This window comes from Manihot esculenta, chromosome 17 (assembly GCF_001659605.2).
Source record: "Manihot esculenta cultivar AM560-2 chromosome 17, M.esculenta_v8, whole genome shotgun sequence".
NCBI lineage: Eukaryota > Viridiplantae > Streptophyta > Magnoliopsida > Malpighiales > Euphorbiaceae > Manihot > Manihot esculenta.
The window spans coordinates 34,416,871-34,438,474 of record NC_035177.2 but is presented as its reverse complement, the minus strand read 5'-3'; positions in this window follow the sequence as shown (position 1 = coordinate 34,438,474).

Sequence of the window (21,604 nt, the reverse complement as noted above, 5' to 3'; positions counted from 1 at the left end):
GCAAGACTTTATCACCAACCTGGAAGTGTTTTCTGGAGATATTCTTATCATGGAAGGCTTTAGTCTTTGCTTTGTAATCCCATGAAGCTTCATAGGCATCACGCCGGATCTCCTCAAGCTCTTGAATCTGTAATTTTCTGTTAACTCCAGCTTCTTTTTCATCAAGATTACAGCTCTTCACAGCCCAATAGGCTTTGTGTTCAAGTTCCACAGGAAGATGGCATGCTTTTCCATAAATCAGCCTATATGGAGACATCCCAGTTGGAGTTTTATATGCTGTTCTATATGCCCATAAGGCATCATTTAGGCGCATACTCCAGTCTTTGCGACTTGGGCAGACTGTTTTCTCTAAGATTAACTTGATCTCCCTATTTGACACTTCAGTCAGCCCATTTGTTTGAGGATGATAGGCGGTAGAGGTTCTATGGATGACATGGTGCTTCTTTAGGAGAGTTTCTACCACCTTGTTGCAAAAATGGGTGCCTCGGTCACTGATTATGGCCTTGGGCAGTCCAAATCTTGAGAAAATGTGGGACTTTACAAAATCACATACTGTTTTTGCATCATCAGCCCTTGTTGCCTTGGCCTCAATCCACTTGGACACATAATCCACAACAAGAAGTATGTAGGTGTTGCCAAAGGAAGGTGGGAATGGTCCCATGAAGTCAATGCCCCATATGTCAAAGATTTCACACACCATGATGGGTGCTTGTGGCATTTCACTTCTTTTGCCAAGGTTTCCTGTTTGTTGGCATCTTGTACATGACCTACAAAATAAATAAGCATCTCTAAATATGTTAGGCCAAAATAATCCACTTTCAAGGACTTTCAAGGCTGTCTTGCATGGCCCAAAGTGACCTCCACAGCTGTAAGAGTGGCAGAAAGTTAGGACAGATGTGATCTCATGGTTTGGGATGCATCTCCTTATGACTTGGTCTGCACAATGCTTCCATAGGTAAGGCTCATCCCACACATAATACCTTGCCTCTTTCTTGATCTTGTCTCTTATGTGTTTGGGCAAATCAGTGGGCAAATCACCTATGGCAAGGAAATTAACAATATCAGCATACCATGGTTCCTCTTCTTGGACAGAAAAGAGGTGCTCATCAGGGAAGGTCTCATTGATGGGGCATGTCTCTATCTCGGTCAGAATTCTGCTGAGGTGATCAGCCACAAGGTTCTCCTTGCCTTTCTTGTCACGGATCTCCAAGTCAAACTCTTGTAACAGCAATATCCATCTCACCAACCTAGGTTTGGACTCCTTTTTCTTGATTAAATACCTTAGTGCAGCATGATCTGAGTATATAATCACCTTTGTACCAAGTAGGTAGGGTCTAAACTTCTCCAATGCAAACACAACAGCCAACAACTCTTTTTCCATGGTGGAATAATTGCATTGTGCAGCATCTAGGGTGCGGGAGGCATAGTGAATGACATGAGGAGAGTTACCTATACGCTGTCCCAATACTGCACCTATAGCAAAGTTGCTGGCATCACACATGATCTCAAATGGAAGAGTCCAATCAGGTGGCTGGATGACTGGGGCAGAAATTAGGAGTGATTTGATCAAATCAAATGCTGATTTGCAGCTGTCATCAAAGTTGAAGGGTACATCCTGCTGTAACAATCTGCAAAGAGGCTGAGTTATCTTAGAAAAATCCTTGATAAACCTCTTGTAAAAACCAGCATGTCCAAGGAATGATCGAATCTCCCTAATGCTGGTTGGGTAGGGCAGATTTTTTATGGTGTCAATTTTGGCTTTGTCCACCTCAATCCCTTTTGCTGAAACAATATGGCCTAAGATTAAGCCATGGCTGACCATGAAGTGGCATTTTTCGTAGTTGAGAACTAGATTTGTCTCCAAGCATCTTTGAAGTATTTTCTCCAAGTTGGCAAGGCATTCATGGAATGAGTTGCCATACACCGTAAAGTCATCCATGAAGACTTCAATGATCTTCTCCACATAGTTAGAAAAAATGCTCATCATGCACCTTTGGAAAGTGGCTGGTGCATTACAAAGACCGAAGGGCATCCTCCTAAATGCGAATGTGCCAAATGGGCATGTGAAAGTGGTCTTCTCTTGGTCTTCAGGTGCAACGGGGATTTGATAAAACCCCGAATATCCATCTAGGAGGCAGTAATGGCTTTTTCCAGCAAGTCTCTCAAGCATTTGGTCCATGAAGGGCAAGGGAAAGTGGTCCTTCCTTGTGGCTGTGTTGAGCTTCCTGTAGTCCATGCAAACTCTCCACCCATTTTGTACACGAGTGGGTACTAGCTCTCCTTCAGAATTAGGGACAATGGTAATCCCGGTCTTCTTTGGTACCACATGGATGGGACTCACCCATTTACTGTCAGAAATGGGGTAGATTACCCCAATGTCTAGGAGCTTCACAATCTCCTTCTTTACAACCTCCATCATAGGTGGATTCAGCCTTCTTTGTGCCTCACGAACAGGTTTGCACTCATCCTCCATAAGTATTCGATGCATGCACGTTGAGGGTGAGATACCCTTTATGTCCTCCAATGTCCATCCAATTGCCTTCTTGTGTTTCCTCAACACATCCAGGAGCTTTTCCTCTTCTTCTTGGCTGAGCTGGTTGGAGATGATTACTGGAAGTGTATTTCCAGCTCCCAAGTAGGCATATTTGAGGTGGTTAGGCAAGGGTTTCAGTTCTGATGCATTTTCTGTCTGCTGGTTTTCTGCCTGCCTGCTGTCTGATTTGAGCTGTGATTTGAGCAGATTTTCTGGTGTTCTGGGCAAATCACTGGGCAAATCACCCACATCCAGCAAGTTACAACAGTCTGCTGTTTTGCCTGCTTCAGAGATGTTGCTGTCCACTTCTCCTCTCCTGCAAAGACTTTCATAAAGTAAGTTTTCTTGATCAAAATCAAAAACTTCTTGACTTAAATTATCAATAACATCAAGGCCATAAACAGGAGAAACATCATTGGGGAATTTCATGACATCATAAACATTAAATTTGATAACTTCCCCTTCAAACTCCATAGTCAATGTGCCATCATGCACATCAATTTTTGTTCTTGCTGTGCTCAAGAATGGTCTTCCAAGTAAGATATCAGAGGTGGTGTTGCTCTTGTCTTCCTCCATGTCAATAACATAAAAATCTGCTGGAAAGACTAATTGGTCCACTTGCACCAACACATCTTCTAGCACTCCCTTGGGGTAGACAATGGATCGGTCAGCTAATTGGATCACAATGCTGGTGCCCTTGAGTGTACCTGCATTCAACAAGTTAAAAATAGACAGAGGCATGACATTTATTGAAGCTCCAAGGTCACACATGGCCTTCTTTATTCCCACATTGCCTATTTTGCATGAAACTGCAAACATTCCTCTATCCTTGCATTTGACTAGTAGTTTTCTTTGGATGACAGCTGAAACACACTCCCCCACACTTACCTTTTCACGTTCAGCAAGTTTCCTCCTATTGGTGCATAGCTCTTTGAGAAATTTAGCATACCTTGGTATTTATTTCACAGCATCAAGTAGGGGAATGTTAATTTCCACTTTGCGAAGTGTCTCCAATATCTCTTTTTCCTCTTTCTCCTTTTGGGACCTTGCAAATCTCTTTGGGAAGGGAGGTGGTACCTTGAATTTCTCCATAGGTTGCTGTTTCTGCCTTTGACTTGATTCTGCCTGGTCTGTTGATTTGGGCAAATCACTTCCTGCCTTCTCTGGAGAATTGGTCAAATCACTGCTGGACAGCTTAGTTTGCCCAGCGATCGGGTCAGTTCCTATCAGTGAACTGGGCAAATCACTGCCCTGATCACTTTCTGGCAGAATTTCTTCCATGGTCTGTTTTTGCAATTTTTCAGCCCTATTGTCTTGCAACTCCTTTCCACTCCTCAATGTGATGGCTGACAGAGCGGTTGTCGAAGCCGGTCAAAATAAATAACCTTTTTAACTACCAACAATATTAAAACTGTAGACAGTGGTAGGATCGTATCCACAGGGAATTGATACTTATTTACCTTCCTTGAGTAGACCAAATGAACAAACAGAAAATAAATAAACAATGAAAATAAATTGCGAGTAAAGTAAATAAGGGGGGTTTGAGATTGATTTGATTAAACTAATGGTGGAAACAATAAAGTAAAGCAAATAATAAAAATAAAGAGAAAACAAATAAGAGAAAAGCTCTAGTTGAAGATTCGGATTCACTTTAAGTTGATGGGATTGATCATTGACTCATATGTTCCTTTGTTGATTCAATAAATTGGCCATGGAGATTGAAGAAGCTTCTCACATCCATTATCTCTCTTTTAGGTTAAATCAATTAGGGATAGTCCTCCAATTAATTACTAATTAACAATTGCCAAAGAACGTCTTTGAGCCACAGGCCTTATACAATAGTCAATCGCATAAAGAAATAGAGAGAACCAATTCTAGTCACCCACATGCATGGAGACAACACTAGATCATGCAATTTCCTTGGTTTTTACACCAAGTGTTCTTATATTTGAGCAATCCAAGCAAATACGGACTAAGATTATTCAAACAACAATATATTACCTTGAAATCAAAGATCAATAGAGATCCGCAAGACAAAGCAATAATATCTTAAAGCACCAAATTACATGAATATTGAAAAGCAACTAAAGATTAACCATGTAGTTCAAGTCTCTCAATCCAAAAATACAACCAAAGTTTCACCAAATCCTCAACTAGAAAAAAAGGTTTCAGCCACTCATGGCTGAAACAAAAACTAAAAATAAAGAAAGGAAGAAAAAGAGAAGATGTCACTTGCAATCCCGTAGGTGTCTCCCAGGGGGAGTGTAAAGACCATGTAGAGGCTTCTTATGTGGCTTTTTATAGTTGAAAAGTGTTGCCCTAGGTCATACTTACTGCCCAAGAGGTATTTTCTACCCAAGATGTGTCTGAAAAGGAAAGAATCGCGCTTTTCGGCTTTAGAAGGAAGGCTGCGCGAAAATGCACTGCGAAAGGAAGTTGATGCGCGCGGTTTGGTCTCAGAAAGGGAAGGAGGCGCAGATTGTGCTTCCTAAATAAGTTTAGATGCTGACCTTGCTTCCTAATTAGTGTAGAGGCTGCCCAAGGTGCTGCCCATGTGCAACTTGCTGCCCAAGTTGTTGCAAACGAGGAAAGAATCGGACTGCAAGGCTTCAGAAAGAAGTTGGCGCGCAGATTGCCTTCAGAATAGGAAAGGAGCATACCTTGTGCTTGAAAAGGAAGGAAGAGCGATCCAAGGCTGCCAATAGAGGAAGAAAAGTCGTGGCTTGATGTTCATAAGGAAATATGCACGTACCAAGGCTTTCAGAAGAGGAAGGACGCGCGGATCATGCTTCCAGAAGAGGTGGCACGCGCATGGATTGCAAAAGAGGCAGGAGAATGCAGTCATTAATGTGCAGAAGTGGAAATATATCTGTCCAGTCTTTCCTTTTTAGGTGGAGCCTTCATTTGAATTTTAAACGCTGAACGCAGAAGAGGCAAGTGTGCCTTGATGAGACCTTGCTGCCTAAATTGGAAGATTTGACTGCTGCAGTACGTGCACATCTTTGAATAAGGAAAGAAAGATCTGCGATTCGAAATTCAAATAATTTCCTGATTGAGCTTTCCTTATTTGCTTTTGTCTCTGCACTTTCCTCATTTGAAGACTTTCATTTTCTGAAAACCTGCCTTATTTGAAAACTTTCCTTTCTTAGCACATGTTCTAAATAAGGCAGGAAAGATTCTGCAGTTCGAATTTCGGACAGTTTGCTGACTGTGCTTTCTGACTCTTTCCTTATTTGGCACTTTCCATATATGAAGACTTTCCTTATTTGGAACTTTCCATATATGAAAACTTTCCTTTTCTGGAACTTTCCATATTTGGCACTTTTTGGCAGTTTTAAGAGCATTTTCTCCAGATTGTCTCTTTACACCTAATATCTGCAAAACATGGTTAAAACCACAAAATTAGGTAGAAAAGGTGTAAATAAACATCAAGATTATCATGATAAAGTGGGCTAAATTATGCTCTGTCAAATACCCCCACACCTAGCCTTTTGCTTGTCCTCAAGCAAACAAACATAGTTAAACAAACTCTCTTTGCTTTGATCCTTATTTCCACTTAAACTCTTACTCTAGACCCCTATTTTGAATCATTGCAATAAAGAATGTATGCATCAAGGTTACTTACCTCTTTCCTTGTTTCCCTTTACTTACCATGGCTAGGATTGGTTTTCCTCAAGAGAGACCATGCACATTATATATTAAGACTTTTTCTAGCTTTTGGTGTGACTTGCCCTTACCTTGAAGTACTTTATTCAGGCTTTTGCACTTTAGATCTTGCTTGGAAAGGTCACCAACCTATTTTTGATGTACTTTTAGATCTTTCAGTGGGTCACCTATCCAAGTGGCTATTTAGCCTTGTTCATAGTCTTTTGACCATTGGAACAATTTTCTCCATTTTTTTTTTGTGCTTTTGAGGGCTTTGCCTTTGCTGAATTTTCTTTCTCTCAATGATTTGGGCAAATCAACACCTATTGCTAAATCAAGTCATGTTAAGTTCATTCACACAATTTCATTTTTGTCATCTTCAATCGAGGGTCATCAGTATATTTTTCACCATTGGTAAGCTCCAAGATTCAATTCAAAAAGCAATTTCCAAACATGAATACATCTTATTGCAATTGATTCAACATAGGGTTAAAGAGTCATCACATCAATGGGGTCATGGAAAGAAAGTTCATCAACATAGCTCATCAATTTGAGTAAAGCAAATCAGAAAGAAGAAGACCATGGTTGATCAAACACAAACTGAAAGGAAAACTGAAAAGAAAATACAAACTAAAAGAAAAAACTGAAAGGAAAATGCAAACTGAAAGGAAAAATGTGTCTAAAGCAAAAAATTAAAAATTTCAGAGATCCGCACCCCCACACCTAAATCATGCATTGTCCTCAATGTATAGAAAACATAAAAGAACAAAGGAAACTGAGTACTCCCCTGGTGTGGTGTTGTATGGTGCGATCCACTTGGCAAGTTGCCTCAAGTAATTGGGGGAGGAAAAAGGGTCCCAACAGAATTAAGTGAATAGTGTAGCACGCCTTTTGATTTAGTCATAACCCATCTTATTTCTTTCATGTACTCGTGAAGTAACATGATCAGTTTCTCCTCTTTCAGATGAGGTGTGCCTCTAGCCCTTATGTTTGCTGTAATACCCGGCTAGATTCAGACATCGGAATTCCTACCATCCGGGGGAGTTCGAGGATGTCAGAGGTCTCTGGAAGGGTAAGAGAAAGTTTTCTAAAATATGTGCAAGTGTTTTAAAGGTTTAGCGTAGAAAAGGATTGAGTTTTGATGAGATATGGCCAAGGAGGCATTTTGCCATGTTCGGCCCCCTAAGGTTAAGTTCGGCCGCCTAAAGTGCCCAATGTTCGGCCCCCGAAAGTTGCATAGTTTTGCATGCGATTCGGCAGCCGAACCTGAGGCGGTTGCTCATCTATAAGTGCACCGAGTGGCAGAAAAAGGAGGAGGTTTCTTCTCTCCTTCTGATCTAGGTGAGGTCTTGATCTCCTTAAAGTATTTTCATGGTTTTTCTTCAAATCTTTTACGGTTTGAATGAGTTTTACCCTTGTTTTGAAGAGTTGTGAGCTTTAAACAAGGTTTTGGAGTTTGAAGCTTTTGAAGCTTGGTTTCTCCATATCTTTGAGTTTGGATCATCTCAGCCTTTGTTCTTCAAGAGGTAAGTGTTGATCCATGGTTCTTATGATGTTTTTATGAGTTTTGTAAAAGGAAAAGGGAGCTAGGCATGAGTTTGCATGAGATGTGCATCATAGGGTTTATGAATCCTTTATGTTTGATGTGTGTCTTGTGAGCTTGTTTGTTGGAGTTTAAAGTTATTTGAAGCTCCCTTAAGCTTGTTGAAGTGTTTATGCATGTTTTAGAAGGGTTAAATGCATGTGTTGAGGTCTGAACAGGTGATGGAGGGACTGGCAGGCGTCCTTGTGCACGAAACTGAGTTCTGGCTAAACTCAGGTTCGGCCCCCGAAAGTCCAAGTTAGGCCGCCGAACATGCCTGACTTTCGTCTCTGGAGGAGACATTCGGCCGCCGAAGGTGCTGCCGAAGGTGCCCTGTCCAGCCTTCCTTTGCTTGTTTTGCATGCATGTTTTGTGATGTTTTAGAGGGTTTTTGGAGAGATGTTCATAGTTATGTTAGAGTATGTTTGGTACCTCATTTACGTCCATCTGTGTAGGATTGGACCGAGGAATCGAGGAGGCTCCAGAGTTAGAGTTGGCCCAGAGTTAGCCAGCATTGGCTAGAGGTGAGTGGAACTAAACTGAATATTTTATTTTGAGAAATGACACGATTCTAGCATGATCCATGCATCATAAACTGCCATGTTATGTATTAGGTTGTATTACATTAGACTTCACGACGATGATGCATTGCATATACGTTGTTGTTTATGTGGATGAATGTTGGATGATCCTTAGCCCTTGACAGAGAGCAGATACAGATATATGGCATGAGATAGCCATACCAGGTCGCCCCTGGATAGTCCAGGTCGCTCCTGGTACTATGAGTGAGACAGCTGGGCTGTCAAATCAGAGTTAAGAGTAGACCAGGTGATGACATCGTCTCCCTGGCACAGTTGGTCATGTTATGATATCAGAGCAGAGATAAGAGTAGACCAGGTGATGACATCGTCTCCCTGGCACAGTTGGTCAGATTATCACATGTAGTTGAGGGCTATTGGTGACAAGTTCATCCTTGAGATGATATGTTTGTGATGTGATGCATTTCATGAAAGCATGTAATGAATGAACTGTTTTTATTGTTCCTCCTCACTGGGCTCTAGAGCTCATCCCACTCCCTTAACCCCAGTTTTGCAGGTTCTGAGATAGCTATGGGAAGTCAAAGTCAGCAAGAGTACAGAGGAAAGTTGTGCTTGAATGTATGCTGTAATAGTGTAGTGGACATGATGTAATTAAAAGATTAGTTGTAATGTAATGTATAGATATGTACTGTCGTATACTGGATAGACTTGTGATTTTCCTAGTATCATTGCTATAGTGTGATGTATGATTAATCCCCTGTACATGAATCCTGTTTTACGTTTCTTGATGAGAAATGTGTGAGTTAGGCTTAATGTATGGCTTCGAGGAGATACCAGTGGAATGTGTTACAGATTAAAAGGGTTTCATTCCCTTGATCCACAGCAGATAGTAGTCCCTGGTATAGGCCCTGAGGGCCATTTCAGATTGCTATATCTGAGTAGCAGTAGTTAAGCCTACAAAGTTTTACAGGATTGTTGAGTATCTTTGTATCATGTATGGGATTTATCAGGTACACAGAGAGTATAGTCGGCTTGCTACGGGTCCCGGCGGCCTTAAGCCGATCTGGATCCTAGTGCCAGTGATGGTTCGGACCGTTACTGAGGGGTACCGGTTTCCGGGTCGTTACAGATTGGTATCAGAGCATAGGGCCTCAAGAGTACGGTGTGTTGAGCATCTTTGCTCAAGGATTAGAGATATCCCACATCGGAAAGAGGTGTTGTCTTGTATAGGAGGGGAAGCACAATAGGTAAAATCATGTCCACTAGGATAGGATGTGGAGTCCTGTTTTGCATGCTGATGTGAAATGCCATGATGAGTTGCATGTGCATTATTGATATATTTAATATGTGCTGAGGATTCATGTGTTTTCACATGGATCATTTGATGATATTTTTGTGTGATGTTGTGCTTTTCAGAGGCAGGATGAGAGGAACTCGTCGATCTGCTAGATTGACAGGAGCTCCGCCGGAGGATGAGGACATGGATGCTCATCTCCCCGTTCTGCAAAGGGCAACATCAGATAGTATAAACAGAGAAGGTACATCAAGGGACCCTAGAAGGTCTGATGATGAGAGTAGAAGGGGAGTTGTCCAGAGTGGTATGTCAGGGTGTATGAGAGAAATAGAGGAGAATGAGCAGAGTAGAGATGGTAGCTTTGGCAGGAGTGGGTTGGGAGGAGATATGGGTGAGTCCCAAGGAGGCACTCAGGCCTCGAGATTTGTTCCACCTCAGTATCCACCCTACCAGTGGGGGGTAGAGTACCCGATGAGAGGTACATCAGAGTTTCCTAGTTATCACCCATATCCCACCTTTATGCCCTATCCTTCCTTTTATCCGCCATATCCACCGCCACATCCACAGTATACCATGTTTCCACCCTTCTTTGGTTATCCAAGTTTAGCAAACCCTACCTCAGGGAATGTTGCACCTCCTCCACCACCAGGAGAAACAGTAGCCCCAATTGTCCAAACACCCAAGCCTAGTTCACCTGGGGAAAGTATGGTGCAGATGACAGCTTATTTGAGGTTGGATGTTCCCAAATTTGAGACTGGTGATGACCCTGTTGAGTATCTTAGAATGGTTAAGCTGATAACCGATGAGTTGGGAGCTAATGAGAGTAGAGCCATACAGATGGCAGGGGTTACATTGAAATGTGAGAAGGCAAGGGAATGGTTCACCCAATATGTGGATCCGAGGGTAGAAAACTTATCCTGGGAACAGTTTGCTATAGAGTTTGCAGGATGGGCTTGTTCAGATAGCTCAAGGGAGCATAAAGAGAGTGACTGTGAGCAGCCAGGGCAGACAGAAAACATGAGTATAGAAAATGACCCAGAGACTAGTGATCGTTTTCCTTTGGGTGAAGCTGCTGCAAAGAATAAAAAGAAAGTGAGAGGCCTGAAAGGGTCAAAGAAAAGGGAGTTTTGGAATAGGGTAAAGTTTGGCATAGGTTGTCGCGAGGGTTCGAGTTCTGGTTGGGATAGTTCTAGATGTGTGAAGTGCGGTAGGAGGCACAAAGGTGTATGTCGGGCTGGGACAACAGCATGTTTCAGGTGCGGACAGGAGGGGCACATGGCACGAGAGTGTCCCATTACGGTCATGTCAGCACAGTTCCCACAGACATCCGCAGACAATATAATGCCACCAGAAGCTCCAGCCTCGGTACAGGGCAGAGGTAGAGAAAGAGGGGTAGTCCCTTCTTCAGGAGGTTCCTTCAGTGGACGTCCGTTAGTTCCGGCTCGGATTTTCACCCAGGATCAGCCAGAGACAGACACACGGAACACAGTGGTGCCAGGTAAACTCACTTTTGAGTGTTCTAATGTGTATAGAATATCAGTTGATGTGAAAATAGTAAAGTGTACTAGAGTTAGATGTTCAGAGCCAAAAGGTCAGAGATAAAGGTTTAGAGACAAGTGAGTCGCTATATGTTAGTGAGCCAGGAAAAAGCTCGAGAGCTATAGCCGTGGCTTTGAAATCCAGGTAGAGAGAGAGTGATCTCTCATCTCTGAGTGTAGACCTCAAGTAAAGAAATAAGGCAGAGAATAGCGTAAGAAAGTGTAGAGTAAGAAAAAGAATAAAAGTAAGTAAGAGAAAAGTAAGCAAAGAAAAGAGTAAATGAGATAAGATAGAGCAGAGAAAGAACAGAATAGAATAAAGGTAAAGTACGAAAGTGTAGAAGGAGATTTCAGTTTAGTCTGGGATTAGATGGCGATGAGCTCTGGTTCAGATAGTTCTGGATGCGTGAGGTGTGGGGTTTACACGAAAGTGGTCTGTTAGTATGGGACTACGGCATGTATAGATGCGAGCAGGAAGGACTCATGTTATGTGAGTGTCCTACTGCGGCCCTGATTGGCACAGTCCCAGCAGATGACTTCTAGTAGTGTAACTCAGCCTGTAGCTCTAGCCATATTTCAGGATAGTGGGTGAGGCAGGAGAAGAGAGTTCTCCTTTTCTTTGGTCGGTTCCCGAGGGAAGATTCATTAGCTTTAGCTTGGATCTTCATCCTGACTCAGTAGGAGGCTAACACATTGAACACGGTGACGTCAAATACGTTCTTTTGCGGGTGTTCAGATGTGTAGGTTATAGTGGACCCTGATGTTTCTTTCCCTGTTGTTTTGAGAGCCATAAATAGAGGAGGGGTTGATAACTTCTGGCTTAGAGTGTTCTCTTTGGGTCAGAGGGCCCAAGAGTGTGATCCATCTATGGCAGAGTCAGTCTGTCGGTTCAGTTCAGAGTTTGTTGAGAGTAGTAGATGCCGTCCAGCTGACCTTATGGTTCTAGGGGTGACTGATGATGTCAACCTAGGGCGGATTGGCTAGCTACTTGAGGTACTACCTAAGTCTGCAAAGACAAGGTAGGACAGTTCAGAGTTCAGAGGCTCGGATGGGTCAGAGTTAGTCCTTAGAGGGGGACAGTTTAGCATACCCAGCAGTTTGATATCAACCCTACAGGCTCGTGAATTCGTTAGGGAAGTTAGTCAGGAGTTTTCTTGCTCTTGTTTGAGCGCATAGCCAGGTCAGGGAACCAGCCTCAGTATTCATAGACAGGAAAAGAGAAAGAGTGTTATATGTTATCCCAGACGAGTTAGCAGGTTTACCATTAGTAACCCAGTAGAGTTTGAAAGGTAAGTGAGAATGGAGACTAGATGCATCTTCACCTTTTCCTTTGGAATGATAGCAGTTACAGACTGAAGAGCAATAGTAGGACAATATGCACTTGGTAGTAAAGGATTCTATCCGACTTAGTACTACACCCTGGAGTGTTCCAGTATCGTTGTGAGAAACGAAGGATGAAACCTTGAGATTTTGTCACAACTGTGACTAGTTGCACAAAATCACTACCAAGGACAGGTGTTCCCATGCAGAATGGAGGATCTATAGGACCAGCTAGTAGCAGCTGGTTGTTTTCCATAATAGATCTAAGAGTTGGGAACTATATGGCCAAAGTCAGTTAGAGAAAAGTCAATTTAGCAGTTGCGTAGAGGTGAGATCTTTATGATAGTGAAGAGTCTAAACCAGAGGGAAGGGGTAAAACTGCTCAGCGACTCTGAGTATACAAGACAAGATTTACTGGGTAAGACTTAGCTGCCCTCAGTCAGATGTCGCTTATCAGTTTATCCTATAGAAACAGATAGCGAGAGAGCTAGAGATAGTCTAGCCATGTTAGAAGGGATCAAAAGAGAAGAAGCCAGTATAGTAAAGAAGAATAAAGACGGGCAAGGATCAGAGTGCGCAACAAAATCGTAGAATAGTTTAGAGAAACAGAGAAGCATGCCCGATATCTACGAAATGTTGTAGATTTTCAGAGAACATGGCATAGAGGTCAAGTTCTGTAAGCTGAGTGCAATTTCAGGGCATGTCTGTTTCATTGTGATGTGTCACAATATAACATTGAAAGTAAGTAGAGAGAGAGAACGTGATAGCCAAGTCATCTAGCATTTCCGTAGAGTTATAAAGCCGAGAAGCATCAAAGAGAAAGGAAGATCCGTAGTCAGAAGTACAGGTTAGTATAACCAGAGGAGTGCGAATAAGCTGAGAAAAGGCAAAGAAAAGAAAAGTTAGTAGTCATATGAAAGAGTCAGGTCGTTTGTGTACAAGCAAGAGTGGTAAACACTCAGTGTAGACACAGCTTAAGCAGTGAAGGGTCAGCAAAGTCAGACAGTATAGCCAACCCGGGAGTTTTACTCCAGGGGTATCTGTGTCTCGTCGTAGAGACCGAAGGTAGGCTTTCTTCTTGTTTCCCTGTATGTTTCTTGTTGTTGTTTTAACATTCGAGGACGAATGTTTTTAAAGGAGGGAAGAATGTAATACCCGGCTAGATTCAGACATCGGAATTCCTACCATCCGGGGGAGTTCGAGGATGTCAGAGGTCTCTGGAAGGGTAAGAGAAAGTTTTCTAAAATATGTGCAAGTGTTTTAAAGGTTTAGCGTAGAAAAGGATTGAGTTTTGATGAGATATGGCCAAGGAGGCATTTTGCCATGTTCGGCCCCCTAAGGTTAAGTTCGGCCGCCTAAAGTGCCCAATGTTCGGCCCCCGAAAGTTGCATAGTTTTGCATGCGATTCGGCAGCCGAACCTGAGGCGGTTGCTCATCTATAAGTGCACCGAGTGGCAGAAAAAGGAGGAGGTTTCTTCTCTCCTTCTGATCTAGGTGAGGTCTTGATCTCCTTAAAGTATTTTCATGGTTTTTCTTCAAATCTTTTACGGTTTGAATGAGTTTTACCCTTGTTTTGAAGAGTTGTGAGCTTTAAACAAGGTTTTGGAGTTTGAAGCTTTTGAAGCTTGGTTTCTCCATATCTTTGAGTTTGGATCATCTCAGCCTTTGTTCTTCAAGAGGTAAGTGTTGATCCATGGTTCTTATGATGTTTTTATGAGTTTTGTAAAAGGAAAAGGGAGCTAGGCATGAGTTTGCATGAGATGTGCATCATAGGGTTTATGAATCCTTTATGTTTGATGTGTGTCTTGTGAGCTTGTTTGTTGGAGTTTAAAGTTATTTGAAGCTCCCTTAAGCTTGTTGAAGTGTTTATGCATGTTTTAGAAGGGTTAAATGCATGTGTTGAGGTCTGAACAGGTGATGGAGGGACTGGCAGGCGTCCTTGTGCACGAAACTGAGTTCTGGCTAAACTCAGGTTCGGCCCCCGAAAGTCCAAGTTAGGCCGCCGAACATGCCTGACTTTCGTCTCTGGAGGAGACATTCGGCCGCCGAAGGTGCTGCCGAAGGTGCCCTGTCCAGCCTTCCTTTGCTTGTTTTGCATGCATGTTTTGTGATGTTTTAGAGGGTTTTTGGAGAGATGTTCATAGTTATGTTAGAGTATGTTTGGTACCTCATTTACGTCCATCTGTGTAGGATTGGACCGAGGAATCGAGGAGGCTCCAGAGTTAGAGTTGGCCCAGAGTTAGCCAGCATTGGCTAGAGGTGAGTGGAACTAAACTGAATATTTTATTTTGAGAAATGACACGATTCTAGCATGATCCATGCATCATAAACTGCCATGTTATGTATTAGGTTGTATTACATTAGACTTCACGACGATGATGCATTGCATATACGTTGTTGTTTATGTGGATGAATGTTGGATGATCCTTAGCCCTTGACAGAGAGCAGATACAGATATATGGCATGAGATAGCCATACCAGGTCGCCCCTGGATAGTCCAGGTCGCTCCTGGTACTATGAGTGAGACAGCTGGGCTGTCAAATCAGAGTTAAGAGTAGACCAGGTGATGACATCGTCTCCCTGGCACAGTTGGTCATGTTATGATATCAGAGCAGAGATAAGAGTAGACCAGGTGATGACATCGTCTCCCTGGCACAGTTGGTCAGATTATCACATGTAGTTGAGGGCTATTGGTGACAAGTTCATCCTTGAGATGATATGTTTGTGATGTGATGCATTTCATGAAAGCATGTAATGAATGAACTGTTTTTATTGTTCCTCCTCACTGGGCTCTAGAGCTCATCCCACTCCCTTAACCCCAGTTTTGCAGGTTCTGAGATAGCTATGGGAAGTCAAAGTCAGCAAGAGTACAGAGGAAAGTTGTGCTTGAATGTATGCTGTAATAGTGTAGTGGACATGATGTAATTAAAAGATTAGTTGTAATGTAATGTATAGATATGTACTGTCGTATACTGGATAGACTTGTGCTTTTCCTAGTATCATTGCTATAGTGTGATGTATGATTAATCCCCTGTACATGAATCCTGTTTTACGTTTCTTGATGAGAAATGTGTGAGTTAGGCTTAATGTATGGCTTCGAGGAGATACCAGTGGAATGTGTTACAGATTAAAAGGGTTTCATTCCCTTGATCCACAGCAGATAGTAGTCCCTGGTATAGGCCCTGAGGGCCATTTCAGATTGCTATATCTGAGTAGCAGTAGTTAAGCCTACAAAGTTTTACAGGATTGTTGAGTATCTTTGTATCATGTATGGGATTTATCAGGTACACAGAGAGTATAGTCGGCTTGCTACGGGTCCCGGCGGCCTTAAGCCGATCTGGATCCTAGTGCCAGTGATGGTTCGGACCGTTACTGAGGGGTACCGGTTTCCGGGTCGTTACATTTGCATTTTTTAGCACTTCGAGCTTCAATTGATATTTCTCCATATGTAGCTGCAGTTTAGCATTGAGTTCGGGCAAAACAAATTCTACCTTATCTGGAGGCTTGGGCAAGCATAGATCTGCATGCTCCTTTGGTTTGGGTGCTTGGAATACCATTTGTTCCTTGTGAGCCTGGGCTGTTTGCATTGGAAGGCTGAAAGGAGTTTCAGATTCTTCTTTCTGCGCAGAACTTACCTGAAAGGGAGGCGGAAGACCACTGATCTGCGATTGAAGCTGAAAGGACACAACTGAAAGGCTTTCAGGTACTCCTTCTTGTGCAAGGTTGGTCTGCAATGGGAGGCTGGAAGGAGTTTCATGCGATGGAAGCTGAAGAAGTGTGACTGGAAGTGTTGCAGGACTGTCCTGCGCAAGGTTGATCTGCGCACCAAGCTGAAGTGGTGCGATCTGCTTCTGTTCATTCTGCGCATGGCTGCAGTCCACCTGTTGGATGCAACAGTCAGTTTCTTTCAGTTCTGGCTCTTTCTGGCTCTCTTTCCTGCAAGGATCATCATTTAGCATATCATTTTGATTTACATAAAAAACATCTTGGCTCATAAAATCAATGATATCTAAAGCAACAAGTTCTGTTTGATCAGTTTGATTGGACAAACTATCTTCTGGTTGGGTTTCTTCAGCAACTTGTTCTTGTACTTGCCATCTTTCATCATCAGCTTGACGCTCTTCCTCTTTTCTTACCATGTCTTCTCTCCATTTGGCGGCTACTCGATCCACTTCCTGTTGGAAATTGTGCAAAGTCTCCAACATCTTATAAAGATTAGTTCTGGTATCTTCAGGTATTGCATATCTCGGCTGTCCATAGAATCTTTCACATGCATGTACTTGTTGGAGTTGTTGTTCTTCAAAAGCTTGTTCAGCTTGGTCTATAACAAAACTTCTCATAGCAGCGATTTGTTCATAAAGTTCCACAAGGCGGAAAGGTGTACTTACTGCGTCTTGTTCTATGGTTAAATCTTTCAATAAAGATGTTAGAAAAGAAAGATCAGATCTACTTACCTCATCCATGATTCAGATGTGCGATTGAGATGTTTCAGAAGATGGTCTGCGATGACGTGCTCTCTTTTTTTTTTTTTTAAATTTGGTCCTGAAAGAAAAACAAATAAGTTAAATCAACTCCCCGGCAACGGCGCCAATTTTGACAGAGCGGTTGTCGAAGCCGGTCAAAATAAATAACCTTTTTAACTACCAACAATATTAAAACTGTAGACAGTGGTAAAAGGATCGTATCCACAGGGAATTGATACTTATTTACCTTCCTTGAGTAGACCAAATGAACAAACAGAAAATAAATAAACAATGAAAATAAATTGCGAGTAAAGTAAATAAGGGGGGTTTGAGATTGATTTGATTAAACTAATGGTGGAAACAATAAAGTAAAGCAAATAATAAAAATAAAGAGAAAACAAATAAGAGAAAAGCTCTAGTTGAAGATTCGGATTCACTTTAAGTTGATGGGATTGATCATTGACTCATATGTTCCTTTGTTGATTCAATAAATTGGCCATGGAGATTGAAGAAGCTTCTCATATCCATTATCTCTCTTTTAGGTTAAATCAATTAGGGATAGTCCTCCAATTAATTACTAATTAACAATTGCCAAAGAACGTCTTTGAGCCACAGGCCTTATACAATAGTCAATCGCATAAAGAAATAGAGAGAACCAATTCTAGTCACCCACATGCATGGAGACAACACTAGATCATGCAATTTCCTTGGTTTTTACACCAAGTGTTCTTATATTTGAGCAATCCAAGCAAATACGGACTAAGATTATTCAAACAACAATATATTACCTTGAAATCAAAGATCAATAGAGATCCGCAAGACAAAGCAATAATATCTTAAAGCACCAAATTACATGAATATTGAAAAGCAACTAAAGATTAACCATGTAGTTCAAGTCTCTCAATCCAAAAATACAACCAAAGTTTCACCAAATCCTCAACTAGAAAAAAAGGTTTCAGCCACTCATGGCTGAAACAAAAACTAAAAATAAAGAAAGGAAGAAAAAGAGAAGATGTCACTTGCAATCCCGTAGGTGTCTCCCAGGGGGAGTGTAAAGACCATGTAGAGGCTTCTTATGTGGCTTTTTATAGTTGAAAAGTGTTGCCCTAGGTCATACTTACTGCCCAAGAGGTATTTTCTGCCCAAGATGTGTCTGAAAAGGAAAGAATCGCGCTTTTCGGCTTCAGAAGGAAGGCTGCGCGAAAATGCACTGCGAAAGGAAGTTGATGCGCGCGGTTTGGTCTCAGAAAGGGAAGGAGGCGCAGATTGTGCTTCCTAAATAAGTTTAGATGCTGACCTTGCTTCCTAATTAGTGTAGAGGCTGCCCAAGGTGCTGCCCATGTGCAACTTGCTGCCCAAGTTGTTGCAAACGAGGAAAGAATCGGACTGCAAGGCTTCAGAAAGAAGTTGGCGCGCAGATTGCCTTCAGAATAGGAAAGGAGCGTACCTTGTGCTTGAAAAGGAAGGAAGAGCGATCCAAGGCTGCCAATAGAGGAAGAAAAGTCGTGGCTTGATGTTCATAAGGAAATATGCACGTACCAAGGCTTTCAGAAGAGGAAGGACGCGCGGATCATGCTTCCAGAAGAGGTGGCACGCGCATGGATTGCAAAAGAGGCAGGAGAATGCAGTCATTAATGTGCAGAAGTGGAAATATATCTGTCCAGTCTTTCCTTTTTAGGTGGAGCCTTCATTTGAATTTTAAACGCTGAACGCAGAAGAGGCAAGTGTGCCTTGATGAGACCTTGCTGCCTAAATTGGAAGATTTGACTGCTGCAGTACGTGCACATCTTTGAATAAGGAAAGAAAGATCTGCGATTCGAAATTCAAATAATTTCCTGATTGAGCTTTCCTTATTTGCTTTTGTCTCTGCACTTTCCTCATTTGAAGACTTTCATTTTCTGAAAACCTGCCTTATTTGAAAACTTTCCTTTCTTAGCACATGTTCTAAATAAGGCAGGAAAGATTCTGCAGTTCGAATTTCGGACAGTTTGCTGACTGTGCTTTCTGACTCTTTCCTTATTTGGCACTTTCCATATATGAAGACTTTCCTTATTTGGAACTTTCCATATATGAAAACTTTCCTTTTCTGGAACTTTCCATATTTGGCACTTTTTGGCAGTTTTAAGAGCATTTTCTCCAGATTGTCTCTTTACACCTAATATCTGCAAAACATGGTTAAAACCACAAAATTAGGTAAAAAAGGTGTAAATAAACATCAAGATTATCATGATAAAGTGGGCTAAATTATGCTCTGTCAATGGCACTAGCATTTTGCCTTGGATTTATCTCAGTTTGGGAAGGTAGCTTTCCTTGAGATTCAATTTTGTTCAAGGATGAAGCCATTTGCCCCATTTGTTTCTCAAGATTCTGCACAGTATTTGCCAAATTTTTCACAATCTCTTCAAGAGTTGCATTGGGATTCTGAGGTGCAGCTTGAGCTTGATTCCTTTGCTGGTAGCTTGGATATTGATTTCCCCTTGCATAACTGAAATTTGGATGGTCCCTCCAACCTGGATTATAAGTATTTGCATAAGGATCATACCTTCTTTGCCCATTGAAGCCTCCAACAGCATTGACTTGCTGGTCCTCCTCTTGAAGGGAAGGACATAGATCAGTTGGGTGGTTGTTGGCACATATTCCACATGTCTTGGGCTGCTGAATTTGCTGGACTTGCTGGGTTTGACTCACAACAAGGCTACGGACAGCATTGGTGAGTTCAGAAAGTTGGGATGATAAAGTGGAATTACTCACCTCATTTACATTCCTTGTTGGCAGCTCTTGGTCTCCAAATTGTTGAGAAGCTGCAGCCATGGAGGAAATTAAGTCCCTCATCTCTCGAGGTGATTTTTTTTCAATTGTTCCTCCACAGGCTGCGTCAATAAATTTTCTCTCTGAGGGTAGCAAACCTCCATAGAAGTACTCAATGAGAGATTGGTCAGAAATATCATGCCGAGGGCAGCTTGTGCATAATTTTTTGAACCTCTCCCACTACTCATACAAGCCTTCAGAGTGCTTTTGCTTTATACCACTTATTTCTCGACGGATGCCTATGGCTTTTGAGGTTGGAAAGAATTTTCTCAAGAATGCTCTTACCATATCAGCCCATGATGTGATGGATCCGGGTGGTAGGTAGAATAGCCATTCTTTGGCATAGTCTTCAAGGGAAAAAGGGAAGGCTCTAAGCTTGATATCGTCTTCTGGAATGCCTTGGGGTCTCATGGTTGAGCACACAACGTGGAATGCCTTCAAATGCTTGTGAGGATCTTCATTTTCTAGGCCTCTGAATTTAGGAAGGAGATGAATCAGACCTGTCCTTAGCTCGAATGGTGCTGTCAATAGGGGATATTCAATGCATAAGGGTGCTTGATCTCCTGCTGGTTCAGCTAACTCTCCAAGAGTTCTCTCCCGTGGCTGTGGTGCTTGGATGGGCACGTTTCTTGCTTGATTTTCAGCTTCTACATGTGCAGCAGGTGGTGCTGCCATTGCTGGATTTTCTGCCATGACCAGAAATTCAGTTTCTGGTAAAAATTCTGCTGTAGCAGGTGCGGTGGTGGAAGTTTCTGCTGGTGCAGAAATTTCTTCAGCAGGGGCAGTAGGTGGTCTGTGAGATGGTGTTGTTGATGAAGATGGTCTTGAGGCTTGGTTCCTCAAATTTGCTTGCTTCCTTAAGCTCTTGGCAGTTTTTTCAATCTCGGGGTCGTAAAGAAGATTGTCTTTACGGCCAGACCTGGTCATAAAGGGAAAATACGTTAATTTAAATCAAGTCCCCGGCAACGGCGCCAATTTTTGATAGGCGATTGTCGAAGCCGTCAAAAATAAACCTATTAAACAATCAACAATAAACTTGTAGATAGTGGCAATAGGGTCGAACCACAGGGAATTGACACCAATGATTTTCCTAATAATGACTAGGTCAAGTAAATAACAAGTAATTAAAAGAGGGGGGGTTTTGATTTGATGATTAAAATTAAATAGCAAAAGAAAGCAATAATTTAAATAGATGAGAATTTCAATGAGAAAGAGATTCTAGCTGAAGTGTGAGTCTAATTCAGTTTGTTCAGAATTGATCATTGATTATTAAAGACTCCTATTTGATTTCAATAAATCAGTTTTGGTTGTGGAAGACGCTTCTCACAATCCAAATTCTTCCTTAGTTCTAGTTTGATTAGGAAACGTTCGCTAATCAAACATTAATCAACAAGTTGCCAAGGAACGTCCTTGGGGCATTGTAGCATCGAACAACTGTTGACTGCGTTAAGACTTAGAAAAACCCAATTCTATCCTTGCCAACCGCGTGGTCAAGTTTAGATTATGCAACTTGATTAAATGTGTATTTGAACAACCTAAGCAATTACGGACCTAAATCATTCAAACAATATTACTTAAGCAATTTAAAAGCAATGGGCCCTTATTGATTCTAAAAGCAAAGTAATAATTATGGAAAAGATCAGTTTGCATAAATATTGAAACAAACAAGAGTTCAACAATGGAGTATTAAACCTCCCAATTCATCACAAATCTGAATATTCTCAACTTCAACTAGAAAAGGAAGAAAATTAGCCACTCATGGTGGACAAAATACACAAAGAAAAGATGAAAAGAAGAAAAGAGAATTTCTGCAGAGTTTCTGGTGCTGAGAGATGATGCTGAGTTGCTGACCAGATGATGCCTTTGCTGGTTTGGAGGCTCT